The sequence below is a fragment of the Oncorhynchus gorbuscha genome, linkage group LG04 (assembly GCF_021184085.1).
Source record: "Oncorhynchus gorbuscha isolate QuinsamMale2020 ecotype Even-year linkage group LG04, OgorEven_v1.0, whole genome shotgun sequence".
Classification (NCBI taxonomy): Eukaryota; Metazoa; Chordata; class Actinopteri; order Salmoniformes; family Salmonidae; genus Oncorhynchus; species Oncorhynchus gorbuscha.
Genome location: NC_060176.1, coordinates 11,291,787 through 11,307,086, shown reverse-complemented (window position 1 = coordinate 11,307,086; position 15,300 = coordinate 11,291,787). Strand labels below are relative to the sequence as shown.

The following is a 15,300-nucleotide window of genomic DNA, read 5'->3' as shown; positions in this document are numbered from 1 at the left end:
GAGCAGGAACCAACACCGCAGTATAATCCTACTTTCAATGGGCTCAGTGTAGAACATTTAAAGCACTGGAAAACCATTATTTAACGTTACACAATCATGTGCATAGTGAATGCATATGATCGTAAGAGTTAGTAGATAAATCCAACATATGGTATAGTTGCCGTTAGTATCGATGCTGTATCGTATCGTTGTGTGGCCATGAGGTTTAAAAGCCTTGGATTGAGCTCCTACTTGATATTGAATTTGTATCAGAAGCATTGTGTTTGTATTGTAGATGAAATATTGTTAACATATTGGTATATTAACGCCCAATGCAGATTGACCAAATCCCTGCTATAATCTTTTCAGGGGTTTTAATGAATGTGAAACATTCATGTTTATAAAAATTCACCTACAGGAGTACTTTTTAACATGGCTAAGTCTTTTCTCTCAGGAAATTGTCTCCCTGATCATTATGAAGGTTACTATTTTTTTCTTATATCACTAACAGTGAAGCGATTCCTTATTTTTCCCTGACCCTATTTTTAGCTATATTTTACAAAAATAAATGAGTCATGTATTTAATTCATCAGTAAGTTCATTCCCATGAGATAGTGAGCTGTATGGCTGCTGATGGCTGATGCTTAGAGAACTAACAAGACACAAGTACAGGAAAATTCTGATAAATAGGCAAAAGTGATGTACGTTTATCAAACACTCAACCATCATTCTAGTACTATCCATTAACTCAATAGACAGTCACGTAGAGAAGTGTTTCCCAACTCCAGTACCCCTAACAGCAGCACAAGCACACCCGATACAACTTGTCAACTAATCATGAAGCCCCAGATGAGTTGAATGAGGTGTTTGTCCGTGGCTAAAACAAAAGTATGTATTGTTGGGGTACTTGAGGACCGGAGTTCGCAAACACAGATTTAGATGACATGGGCTGCGTTTAGACAGGTAGCTCAATTGTGATATTTTGTTTCACTAACTTGGTCTTTGAACCAATCAAATCAGCTCTCTGAAAAGGATCTGATTTGAAAAGATCTGATGTGAAAGGTCAAAGGAACTAAATAAAATATTTGAATTGGGCTACCTGTGTAATTGAGACAAAGTCAGACTGGTATAAAGTAGGCTAGTCATAACACTGTAGACTGAAGGTCATGCCAAAATGACTACATTATGTCAACAATCAGTTCATCTGGGTTTGCTGGCAAATTCAAGAAATGTTTTACATCAGTGTTGAGTTTAAATGTGGAATTGTACATCAAAAAAACAATGATTATTACAGTGCCACTATGTTTGACATGTCCTGTATGATCTTAAAATGACAGCACAGTGTTAGGGAGGGTCACAAAACAAGACAAAATGACAGGCTTCTCAACTCACCCCCTCTGAACTTGCCTCAGACAAGAGAGCTAGTTTTATTTCCAGCGCTGTATTACAAAGCACTAAAATTGTTCCATTTGCCTACCCAAACCTCTGTGACCAGTATATCCACGATACACAGGCCCCATTACTTATGAATGCAGTTATTGGGTAGATGCATTGTTAGCTGCCCCCCATGACTGTCAAAATAAACACAAAACCGCTAGGGGGATTCATGGTGGCATGAGCATACCTGCAACAAGAAATACATAAATAAATAGGGGTACGTACCTTGAGGACTTGTCAAAACAGGTGAGGGGCTAACAACTGCACTTCTGAGGCTGTTTCCCATTAGTTCAAATTAATATATACACTGACTGTTAAAAAAACACGAAATAATCCTAATAAAATCTATTGTAAACCCCGTTCAGCAGGTATAGCCAGATGAAAGTTCTGTCTCCGGTAGATTACTTTTATTCAGGTAAAACAATTTTCAACAGCGCATAGATAACAATAAACCAGCAAATGACATAGATTGTCAACTAATAAAGCCGCACAGTTTGACTCGGCTACTGATATGACCTGGGCATGCAAAAATACTTTTAGATCAATGACTGTCAACACAGTTACATGCAGTTCACCACTGAAGTAGACACATCAGTTATCACAAAAGATTTTAGGTATTTTCGGTAAGTAGAAAGAAACCATTTTTGTGAACCGGCAATTGGTAAAGTTTATATAGATGTTCTGACTGATGCTACATTTGGATAGGTTTGGGGTCCGCAGACCGATACACTTCTATCTTAAACATTTGAATTGGGGACTGATGCGAATCAGTAAGTCGCCACATCCCTAATATTAACCCCCCAAAATGTTTATCTGGCATAACTTTAATGCATCCTAGCTAACAATTATTACATACATTTATTCATAGGGTTGGCTCAGAGATGGATAGAGGACTCAATATTGTACCTGTCCCATTATGCCATCTGTGAGAGCATGGGCAGATGAATTGAGGCCATCACCATTCTGAAGTAGTACATTTTCTTCATCTACTACTTTATCAGTTGATAAACAAATTGAAAGGGTGCATACGCCACCTGCAGTGTGTTGTTTGAAAAGGTATGAAGCCAAAATCTGTGATTTATTGCCACCTGCAGTTATGGAATGTTTGCTCACGTGTATAATTCATTGGCTGATCCCTTCTGGTGACCTGGATGGAATTATGTGATCCTTCCTTAACCCATAGGAAGTCCCAACCAATTGACTACTTCAATATGGTGAAAGTCCTCAATGGCACTGCCTAATCTAAAACATGCTTTTGGGTACTAGAGTCCTCTATCCATCTCTATGGGTTGCCTACACTTCCAGGATTACAAGCTAGCTAGAAAACTTGGAGGTCTCTCAGACAATCTGATGAGAATATGAGGAATATCTGTAACTTGTTGTAACTTGTCTTAAAAGCATGTCTCGGTATCATTGTTTTATTATAATAAATACATTTATATATGTTTTTTAATGTGCAGTGGCGGCAATGATTTAACAGCGGTGGTGCGCCGCTGCTAAATAAATATAGGGGAAACACTGAACCCCATATTCCCCCTCACCCCAAAGACAAAACCTAATCTGACAATAAAGGAAATATTAGTGGACATAATGATAACATTAAATTCACAAACATACCTGGGAGATGTACTTTTTCAGGAAAAGGTTTCATTATGGAGATCTGGAATAAATTTAAGCGAAATAATCATTCAAACAATGCAGTTTTTGAGCCCTCATTCAAACCCCAATCAAGGACATGTTGCAGGGATGAGTCATCATCTCAATCCAGCTGTCCACGGGGCATACATCTGATTAGCATACCCACGCTCACACACCAGGCGCAAATGTAAATATTGTAATAAAACCCTCCATAATAACATTGCTCCCGTGTCTTGGAAAGGCTTTGCTTTGTTTATTTTTCCCACTTTCAGCAATATTGTATGACTGTGAGCAAGTACGCAAATAACAGTTATTAAAACTGGATTTCAGGTGCAGCTTTCTGAGATCCTTCTACAGGCAGCCTCCTCTCTATCCTGCTCCTTATGCTCTCTCTCCTGACATTTTTATAATTAGTATAAATATCATCCTCATTATTGACAACATAAGTAACCACCAAGGCATATATTCAACTGTACATTTTGATCTCAAGATATCAATAACTGAAGTCAAATTCATGGAACCTGTTGACAAAACAGGCAAATTCTGCACACAGTAATGTTCTCATGTGTAATGTAAGCAACTAAAAAAACTGGCACAAGGATACGTTTGGGTGTGATACGATAAACACGGCTATATTCACACATTATGGACTTATGCTACTAATAGTTTGCATATAAAGTACATTGATGTACATGTATTTAAAAGAAACTAGAGCCACAGACTGTGTAAGATGAAAGGGTTAAAGTAGCTCAACATGACAGTCCGGTGGAGCACCCACAAGGGGGTTGTCTGCTCAGCAATGCTGAACCACCTGCTGCTCTATAGACTCAGGCACCCCATTTCACTAATGAAGTCCCAGACTCTCTTTCACACCACGCCCCCATCACCACTATGAAATGGTCTACTCATGAAAGTAATGAGCCAGGGAGGGAGAGAGACTCTGCTGGCCACTGATAACCTCAGACTAAACTTGCAACCTTACGAGACAAGGGCTTAATATCTGGCCGTCAATCAGCCCCGGCGTCCCTAGCCGGAGTGTTTAATTACAAGGATCAATTATTCACCCGCCTCCTCTTTCACTACACTGTGCTCCGAAAAACAATGGAGGAGTGAAAAAAAAAACAGTTGCCGTGGCCCACAGGGGGGCCCAATTTTACCCTTGGGGGACAGTTAACCCCCTGCTCTTGTACATACACAGAGTGTACAAAACATTGAACACCTGCTCTTTCCATGACATTGACTAACTGACCAGGTGAACCCAGCTGAAAGCTATGATCCCTTATTGATGTCACCTGTTAAATCCACTTCAACCAGTGTAGATGAAGGGGAGGAGACAGATTAAAGAAGGATTTGTAAGCCTTGAGACATGGATTTGGTATGTGTGCCATTCAGAGGGTGAATGGGCAAGACAAAATATTGAAGTGCTTTTGAACAGGCTATGGTAGTAGATGCCAGGCGCACCGGTTTTGTCAAGAACTGCAACGTAGCTGGATCATTCACGCTCAACAGTTTCCCATGTGTGTCAAGAATGGTCTACCACCCAAAGGACATCCTATGTCTGTGGGAAGCACTGGAGTTAGCATGGGCCAGCATCCCTATGGAACGCTTTTGACACTTTGAAGAGCCCATGCCTCGACAAACTGAGGCTGTTCTGAGGGCAGAAGCACAAGAAAGAAGATTGACTCCCACCATCTCAGATTGTTCTGAAATTGTTTCTGTTGTTAGAAACTGATAATATTCTGTATACTGGTTGTTAGGGTGGGATTGGCGTGGGGTGCAGGGGGTCCGTGGATGGCTTTTGACTATTTATTTGGATTCCTCAGGTCTTCCTCATGTCTTCCCTGTTAGAAAAGAGTTTGGTCCAAATCAGAAGTTAGATATTTATTGAATAATATATGAATCCTATCAATTTAAAATGGCCAAGTTGGGTGCAATAAAATATCTTAATTTATCAGATCAAATTATATTTCAACAAAATAACGATGCTGGAATGCTAATCTTATCGGTTTCTAAATATGGAAATTATTTCAGAACCATCCGAGATGGTGGGTGTCATGTCATGAAAAGACCCACTTCCAAAATACAGTCATTGGCATGGTTCTGTTTTTTCCCTAGGACCTTTTTCAAACTTAGTGTGGGAGAACATCCTGCGAAGAGAACATTTTAGTTTTAAAGCTAGTTTCCTGCAATTTTACACATTTTGCCATAGCATAACACAGCATAAGCCTTCAGAGTGAATCAATGTGGGCCTCATGCCATGACATTTTTTGATTCTCCCTGATTGTCTATTATTTATATAGTGATTTATCATGATCTTATAAAAAAAATATATACATATATATATACATATATATATATATACATATATATATACATATATATATATACATACACATATATATATATATATATATATACTACAGTTGAAGTCGGAAGTTTACATACACTTAGGTTGGAGTCATTAAAACTCGTTTTCAACCACTCCACAAATTTCTTGTTAACAAACTATAGTTTTGGAAAGTCAGCTCGAACATCTACGTTCTGCATGACACAAGTAAGTTTTCCAGAAATTGTTTACAGACAGAATATTTCACTGTATCACAATTCCAGTGGGTCAGAAGTTTACATACACTAAGTCGACTGCGCCTTTAAACAGCTTTGAAAATTCCAGAAAACGATCTGATTCATTTAGAAGCTTCTGATAGGCTAATTGGGTCAATTGGAGGTGTACCTGTGGATGTATATCAAGGCCTACCTTCAAACGCAGTGCCTCTTTGCTTGACATCATGGGAAAATCAAAAGAAATCAGCCAAGACCTCAGAAAGAAATGTGTAGACCTCCACATTTCACATTTTTTAAATTAAGTGGTAATCTTAAAGGACCTAAGACAGGGAATTTTTACTAGGATTGAATGTCAGGAATTGTGGAGAAATGAGTTTAAATGTAGTTGGCTAAGGTGTATGTAAACTTCTTACTTCAACTGTATATATATATATATATATATATATATATATATATATACATCCTGTTGAAGTCAGACGTTTACATGCACCTTAGCATAAATACATTTAAACTCATTTTTTCACAATTCCTGACATTTAATCCGAATAACAATTCCCTGTTTTAGGTCAGTTAGGGTTAGAGGTCGACCGATTAATCGGAATGGCCGATTAATTAGGGCCGATTTCAAGTTTTCATAACAATCGGAAATTGGTATTTTTGGGCGCCGATTTCCGATTTTTATTTTTTATACCTCTATTTAACTATGCAAATCAGTTAAGAACACGTTCTTATTTTCAATGATGGCCTAGGAACGGTGGGTTAATTGCCTTGTTCAGGGGCAGAACAACAGATTTTCACCTTGCAACCGTACAGTTAACTAGTCCAACGCTCTAACCATTACACTCCACGAGGAACCTGCCTGTTACGTGAGTGCAGTGGAAGCCAAGGTAAGTTGCTAGCTAGCATTAAACTTATCTTATAAAAAACAATCAATCATAATCACTAGTTATAACTACTAATCCAGTTTAGCAGGCAATATTAACCAGGTGAAATTGTGTCATTTCTCTTGCGTTCATTGCACGCAGAGTCAGGGTATATGCAACAGTTTGGTCTGCCTGGCTCATTGTGAACTAATTTGCCAGAATTTTATGTAATTCTGACAGAATATTGAAGGTTGTGCAATTTAACAAGAATATTTAGACTTAGGGATGCCACCAGTTAAATAAAATACCGAACGGTTCCGTATTTTACTGAAATAATAAACGTTTTGTTTTCTAAATTATAGTTTCCGAATTTGACCATATTAATGACCAAAGGCTCGTTCGTATTTCTGTGTGTTATGTTATAATTAAGTCTGATTTGATAGAGCAGTCTGACTGAGCAGAAGCAGGCCCGTAATCATTCATTCAAACAGCACTTTTGTGCGTTTTGCCAGCAGCTCTTTGCAAGCACAGCGCTGTTTATGAATTCAAGCCTATCAGCCTGATGGCTGGTGTAACCAATGTGAAATGGCTCGCTAGTTAGCTGAGTGTGCGCAAATACCGTTTCAAACGTCACTTGCTTTTAGATTTGGAGTAGTTTGCCGCGGCTTTTGTGGAGCGATGGGTAACGCTGCTTCGAGTGTGGCTGTTGTCGATGTGTTCCTGGTTCGAGCCCAGGTAGGGGCGAGGAGAGGGACGGAAGCTATACTGTCACACTGGCAATACTATAGTGCCTATAAGAACATCCAATAGTCAAAGGTATAAGAAATACAATGGTATAGAGAGAAATAGTCCTATAAATACTATATTATCTACAACCTAAAACCTCTTACTTTGGAATATTGAAGTCTCATGTTAAAAGGAACCACCAGGAACTTAAACGTTCACTTTTTTACATGGCACATATTGCATATTGGCACATATTACTTTTATTAAACCTTTATTTAACTAGGCAAGTAAGTTAAGAACAAATTCTTATTTTCATTGACAGCCTAAGAACAGTGGGTTAACTGCCTGTTCAGGGGCAGAACGACAGATTTGTACCTTGTCAGCTCGGGGACCTTTCAGTTACTCGTCCAATGCTCTAACCACTAGGCTACCCTGCCACCCCAAGCTTTCTTCTCCAACACTTTGTTTTTGCATTATTTAAACCAAATTGAACATGTTTCATTATTTATTTGAGGCTAAATTGACTTATATTAAGTTAAAATCAGTGTTCATTCAGTATCGTTGTAATTGTCATTATTACAAATTTAAAAATATAAATATATATTTTTTTAAATCGTCCAATTAAATCGGTATCGATCTTTTGGGTCCTCCAATAATCAGTATCGGTGTCGGCGTTGAAGAATCATAATCGGTCGACCTCTAGTTAGGATCACCACTTTATTTTAAGAATGTGAAATGTCAGAATAATAGTAGAGAGAATAATTGATTTCAGCTTTAATTTCTCTCATCAAATTCCCAGTGGGTCAGAAGTTCACATACACTCAATTAGTATTTGGTAGCATTGCCTTTAAATTGTTTAACTTGGGTCAAACATTTTGGGTAGCCTTCCACAAGTTTCCCACAAGAAGTTGGGTGAATTTTGGCCCATTCCTCCTGACAAAGCTGGTGTAACTGAGTCAGGTTTGTAGGCCTGCTTGCTCGCCTACACTTTTTCAGTTCTGCCCACAAATGTTCTATAGGATTGAGGTCAGGGCTTTGTGATGGCCACTCCAATACCTTGACTTGGTTGTCCTTAAACCATTTTGCCACAACTTTAGAATTATGCTTGGGGTCATTGTACATTTGGAAGACCCATTTGCAACCAAGCTTTAACTTCCTGACTGATGTCTTGAGATGTTGCTTCAATATATCCACATAATTTTCCTGCCTCATGATGCCATCTATTCTGTGAAGTGCACCAGTCCCTCATGAAGCAAAGCACCCCACAACGTGATGCTGCCACCCCGCGCTTCATGTTTGGGATGGTGTTCTTCGACTTGCAGGTCTCCCCCTTTTCCTCCAAACAAAACGATAGTCATCATGGTCAAACAGTTCTATTTATGTTTCATCAGACCAGAGGACATTTATCGATTACCATGTGCAGTTGCAAACCGTTGTCTGGCTTTTTTATGGGGTTTTGGAGCAGTGGCTTTTTCCTTGCTGAGCAGCCTTTCAGATTATGTTGATATAGGACTCGTTTTACTGTGGATATAGATACTTTTGTACACGTTTCCTCCAGCATCTTCACAAGGTTATTTGCTGTTGTTTTGGGATTGATTTGCACGTTTTGCACCAAATTGCGTTCATCTCTAGGAGACAGAACGCATCTCCTTCCTGAGCGGTATGACGGCTGCGTGATCCCATGGTCTTTATACTTGCGTACTATTGTTGGTACCGATGAACGTGGTACATTCAGGTGTTTGGAAATTGCTCCCAAGGATGAACCAAACTTGTGGAGGTCTACAATTTTTTGGGCTGATTTCTTTTGATTTTCCCAAGGAGGCACTGAGTTTGAAGGTAGGCCTTGAAATACATCCACAGGTACACCTCCAATTGACTCAAATGACGTCAATTAGCCTATCAGACGTTTCTAAAGCTATGACATCATTTTCTGGAATTTTCCAAGATGTTTAAAGGCACAGTCAACTTAGTGTATGTAAACTTCTGACCCACTGGAATTGTGAAACAGTGAATTATAAATTAAATAATCTGCCTGTATAATGCACAAAGTAGAAGTTCTAACCGACTTGCCAAAACTATAGTTTGATAAGAAATTTGTGGAGTGGTTTAAAAATAATCTTGAATGATTCCAACCTAAGTGTATGTAAACTTCCGACTTCAACTGTGTATATATGTGTATATATATATATTTCAATCCCAGGTTGTGTCACAACCGGCCGTGACTGCGAGTCCCATAGGGCGGCGCACAATTAGCTCAGCGTTGTCCGGGGTAGGGGATGGTTTAGCCGGGACGGGTTTACTTGGCTCATCGCACTTTAGCAACTCCTTGTGGCGAGCCGGGCTCCTGCAGGCTGACTTCGGTCGTCAGTTGAATGATGTTTCTTCCGACACATTGGTGCAGCTGGCTTGCGGATTAAATGGGTGGGTGTTAAGGAGTGCAGTTTGGCGGGTCATATTTCAGGAGGACACATGACTCGATCTTCGCATATTTGAGATTCTTGAAAGTAGCCACTCTTTGCCTTGATGACAGCTTTGCACAGTCTTGGTGTTCTCTCAACCAGCTTCATGAGGTAGTCAACTGGAATGCATGTCAATTAAACAGGTGTGCCTCGTTTAAAGTGAATTTGAGGAATTTCTTTCCTTCTTAACGTGTTTGAGCGAATCAGTTGTGTTGTGACAAGGTAGGTGTGATATACCGAAGATTTGGTAAAAGACCAAGTCCATATTATGGCAAGAACAGCTCAAATAAGCAAAGAGAAACGACAGTCCATCATTAATTTATTAAGACAATACGGAACATTTCAAGAACTTTGAAAGTTTCTTCCAAGTGCAGTCTCATAAAACACCAAAAGTTATGATGAAACTGGCTCTCATGAGGACCGCCACAGGAAAGGAAGACCCAGAGTTGCCTCTGTTGCAGAGGATAAGTTCATTAGAGTTACCAGCCTCAGAAATTCCAGCCCAAATAAATTCTTCAGAGTTCAAGTAACAGACATCTCAAAATCAACTGTTCAGAGGGGACTGTGTGAATCAGGCTTCATGGTCAATTTGCTGCAAAGAATATACTACTAAATGACACCAATAAGAAGAAGAGCACGGTGGAAATTTGTCCATTGTTCTTATGAGTCCAAATGTACGATTTTTGGTTCCAACCACCGTGTCTTTGTGAGACGCAGAGTACACGAACGGATGACCTCCGCATGTGTGGTTCCCACCGTCAAGCATGGAGGAGGTGGTGTGATGGTGCTTTGCTGGTGTCACTGTCAGTGATTTATTTAGAATTCAATGCACACTTAACCCGCATGGCTACCACAGCATTCTGCAGCGATACGCCATCCCATCTGGTTTGCGCTTAGTGGGACTATCATTTGTTTATCATCAGCACAATGACCTAACACACCTTCAGCCTGTGTAAGGGCTATTTGATCAATAAGGAGATTGATGGAGTGCTGCATCAGATGACCTGGCCTCCACAATCACCCGACCTCAAACCAATTGAGATGGTTTGGGATGAGTTGGACCGCAGAGTAAAGAAAAAGCAGCCAACAGCAGCTCAGCATATATGGGAACTCCATCAAGACTGTTGGTAAAGTATTCCAGGAGAAGCTGGTTGAGAGAATGCCAAGAGTGCACAAAGCTGTCATCAAGGCAAAGGGTGGCTACTTTGAAGAATATAAAATATATTTTAATTTGTTTAACACTTTTTTGGTTACTACATGATTCTATACGTGTTATTTCATAGATTTGATGTCTTCACAATTGCTCTACAATGTAGAAAATAGTACAACTCAAGAAAAACCCTTGAATAAGTAGGTGTGTCCCAACTTTTGACTAATACTGTATTTATAGCTCCATTATCTTTTCTACATTATTTATATCTGGTTTAGTCATTTAAGTTAACACTGAAAACATGTAGAAAAAATATATAGGTTTTATCATATCTTTTGGGAGTGTAGGCAACGATTTAGCAGCGGTAGCCTTTATGTAAATGGAGCTATTTATGTAAATGCATAGGCAACCACAAACAGTTGCAAAGGTCTCTGGATAAGAGCCACTTATTTTTTACATATTTTTTTATTAACATATTGAACTATAGATTTAAAAAACGATTTATGCTGAATAAATTGAATCTCTGCAGTTCAGCACATACACTTTCCTGTCTCACTGTTTTTCAGACAGACGAAAGTATAAGCTATGATTTTCTAAAAGGAATTTCATTATTTGGCTAACAAATTTCATTGGAACTAAAACACTCTTGTAAAAGGACATAGTACTTGTTATGTATTTAAATTCAGGTAAGGAGAAGGTTTAACACGGGAGGCCATTTTAATTCCACAAGGGGGAGTGTGGTGAGATGGCAGTGGCCACCTAGTTTTTCCCTGCTAAAGCAGTAGTTGATCTTTCCCTGGACATCCAGTTGACGGCTCATTAATCTGCCCTGGCGGAGGTCCCCAATTCTGGCACCAGAGAAAAGGATTCCCCACACCTTGCCCTCACTCTTGCAATTCCAGGGCCACAACAACAAGACGGGGGATTCCTGGCAGCATAAAAACAAAGAAATCACTTCCTGCCCGTGGAGCCACCGGGATGTCCTCTGTGAGTGGGCGTGTGAAAGCTGGGGGGGGGGCAGAGAAACACTCACCCACTATCATCTGTGGGCTGGTAATGAGGGATGCTGGAGGATAAAAATCTATTGCAGTGGTCGTGGGTGGACCTGACAAAAAGACAAAACACTCAACAATATTGAGTTCCGGGGCTGGGCGACAGGCTTTTAGTCCATACATTTTGAAAATATGTGCGTTTTCCTAAGAGTGATTGGGGAGGTCGTGAATGGGGGCTGGATAAATGGTTCAACTTGCTGAGAAAGAATAAGTTTTCTTTTTAAACATTGCATAAAAGCTATGTTCTACACTTGCAGAGAACACTTGTACAAGACAGTTTGTCATTGTTTCATTCAAATAATTAGGTTACAACAAAGGGAGTGTCAGGGATGATGCAGGGGGTTTCATCAAGGCTATTAACTTAGCCTGAGTAATAAAGCCTAATTGTACCATCAGCCAGGGTGTACCACAGTGATTTATGATTACAGACTGATGGGCTAGGAACAGAGATACTCTCTGTATGTTCCTAGCTGACGGGGCAGCCCTGACATTATGTTTTGATGCTGACTGACACTACCTTCTCAAGTGTATTATGCTCAGTCTTTAAACTTATGACTTGCAAGTATCAAAAGGAGTGACAGAGAAGGGGGATAACGTACATCAGGTGGACTTTTAAAATATGGCCATCCTATTCATTCATTTCAAAATCTTAGTGGCACTTTGTTAGTGTTAGTCATCTTCTGACACCTTCTTACCCTGATTCAATTTGATTTATTTGAGTCATTTTCACAGCAATAAGCAGCCATAAATCCTGTTCCTCCATGTAAATAAAATACCCTATCCTCCAGCTCCACCTGTCTTGAGTAAAGTAATAACCTCCAGGTCAGGAAAAGCCAGATTCTGCCCTGAGAAAGGATATCCTTCTCCAAGCCCCCTACCTCGACCACCGTCTCCCACATCACGGTTTATAACCACCTTTAGGCCTCACACTGCCCATTATTCAATTAGCCAAATGCTAGAATTGAATCAAGATGACGATAATTAGGTTAAAATGGTTATCCGGCTGACTAAGCACATTCACGTTCAAGGTGAATAGAAAAATATTCAATTGTACAAACTCTAATCTTTTAAGAGCTAATTTGGTGGTTAATAAGGCCAATCTAGTTTGGGTAATTTATGGTTGATGGGTGGGGAAGGAAGGCCAGCAGGAGAGCAAGACTGTGGCTGCTTGAGATAAAGCTCATTTCTGGAGTATAAAAAAGGTTTTACAAGGTCCATCGCTAGACTTATCAACCATCTCTAGATTGATCAGCACAATTAAGACCTGAGCCCATAACCTTATCGTCATTTTTGTAAGTAGTACAATCACTTGTTATTTTAAAGGCTTTGCATGTGCATCACTACTAGCCCTGACAGTGTGAGAGAAATGTGGGGAAATATCACAGTCCACCTGTGTAGATATCTGCGCTGGACTTCATGCGTGGGAGGCAGCGGGACATGAAAGGCTGCATTGCCATTTACCCACTTTGGTGTAATTGCAGCATTTGCTCTCAGATACCCATCATCTCCCTAAGTGCTCCATTCATACACACTATGCTTAGCCTGACAAGAGCAACTACGCAGGGTTGATTGCTTTACAATAGCAGATCAAAATATTAATCTGACTCATTTAAGTGAGTATTTGGCTAACATGGAGCGTGGGTTTCCTCCCAGTCATTGACTTGTCAGTGAAACCCCCACTTAAACAAACAGGGTCTGTGATTACACTATCTAGCTGCTCTACAGGACAGCTGATGAAAACAGAGTGCAGACACCTGATTGCCTGTCTGGTTCATTAACAGAAATGGCGGGGGGGATTTCACATGGAGAATCTCTACCATAAAAATTTATATTGTAAGACCGTTTAAGTGTTTGCATGTGCCGTCATTACTACATGGAAATGTAAACACAAAAACGAAATGGTTTGTAGCTATTTATTTACATGTGTACCTTGACCAAGGCTGCTATTACATATAGCCTAATAGACCACATGAATGAATAAACATTGTATTTATGTTTGTGAGACCTTACATTTCAGTTTATAAACAGTTGCCATTGTCGTTGCAATGTTCCAGCGAGCAGTCTGAACATGACGCATTTCAAATCTCAATCAAAGAGAAATTACAGTAAGAGCTGGATTCAATCAAGCATGCCAAAGTAGGCTTAGTGTTTATGTAGTTTCTATTTACACAGCTAGCCTACTTTCTGCACACACAAGTGTCTCAGTCTGAAAGTTGAAGGTAAGATGGATGTGCAGTACCCAAAACATTCTGCTAATGTATTTGAGTATGGGGGAGTGGACTGAGTATGCCAATATGTATATTTGGTAATGCTGGTTTGACAATGTTGCTACAAGTGTAATTACAGCAGCATACACACACAAGTAAGCACAACTTAAAGGGCCAATCTGTGACTACTACATCCCACATGGCCATTTAAATGAATGATGTATACCCACGGGTTCTTGAAGAATATATCTTATAAATTACTCAAAAGCTTAGTTCAACTGTCGTACCCCATCAGAACCCAAATTATTGCCTAAACTTGTTTGTAAATAATGTCATTATAAACACAGTATGGCCTCAAAACATGGCTAAAACTCAAATGTTGCATCATGGATAGTCAGTCCATACATAGCTCTGTCTATGAATTTGAGAGTGGTTACATTTCTTAAGCCACATCCCTCAGCATTTTACCAAAACAGTGGCGGGGTGACCTTTATTATTGTTTAAACAGCAGATTGCTGCTTTAACGTAAATTATTACAGCTTTTAATTACTGTGCTACATTGCCGGTCTTTCAGCTTTTAATAAATTATATTTCAGCATTTCGGGGTGAAGCACAAACTGTATAAAGCAATACTGTAATATATATGCAACCAGGCTACACCTTAGATTGACAGGCTCTATGTGCAGTGACTAGAATTACATTTTTAAAAAATCTATCTAACACTTGTTTTTAATGGCAAGCTCTTGGCTAGCTGTATTGGGACAGTTGGCCAATGGGCGGAGAGTGAAGGAGTTACAGTAAGAGGCGCTAAAGTTCAGGCAGGAGTGTTGCAGGCAGCACTCTATGTCCTGCCAACAGCCTTACGGTGGCACAATGCCTGACTAAGTTGTTGACCCATGGCCCCCACCTGCCCTGTCCATGCAGCATCTCTCAGCCACCCAGGGGGCCCATCAAATCTCCCTCCGCACTGCCCACCAGAAACAGAAGGCCTTTGACTCATGTCCATCTGTCCTGGTAGTATGTAAGGGAAAGCAAAGGTAGTGGGATCCTGGTGACTTAATGTGCCCTCTCAAGAGAAGTAGCCCATCTTATGAACTGAACAAACAACCTTTCAAAGAACACAGATTTCCCTATGATTCATCATGGGTAAAAACAGGCAAAATGCACAACAAACCTTACCTGCTGTTCCATAGAATATTTAACCATCAAGGGCTCACTAAGAAAAGG

At 39.8% G+C, this 15,300-nt stretch overlaps 1 long non-coding RNA gene across 2 annotated transcripts in view; it reads right to left on the bottom strand.

Moving 5' to 3' along the window:
- Positions 1-1,525: 1,525 nt before the first annotated feature.
- LOC124033654 overlaps positions 1,526-15,300 on the bottom strand; it is a 14,781-nt gene continuing 1,006 nt past the window's right edge. The window contains exons 3-4 of one of the 2 annotated variants that reach the window (XR_006838428.1): positions 3,034-3,076; positions 1,526-1,603 (exon numbers count right to left, since the gene is read on the bottom strand). This is a non-coding gene — a long non-coding RNA (uncharacterized LOC124033654). Of the gene's footprint in view, positions 1,604-3,033; positions 3,077-13,859; positions 15,085-15,300 lie in introns of those variants that run through there. The other variant, XR_006838427.1, reaches the window with a different exon arrangement.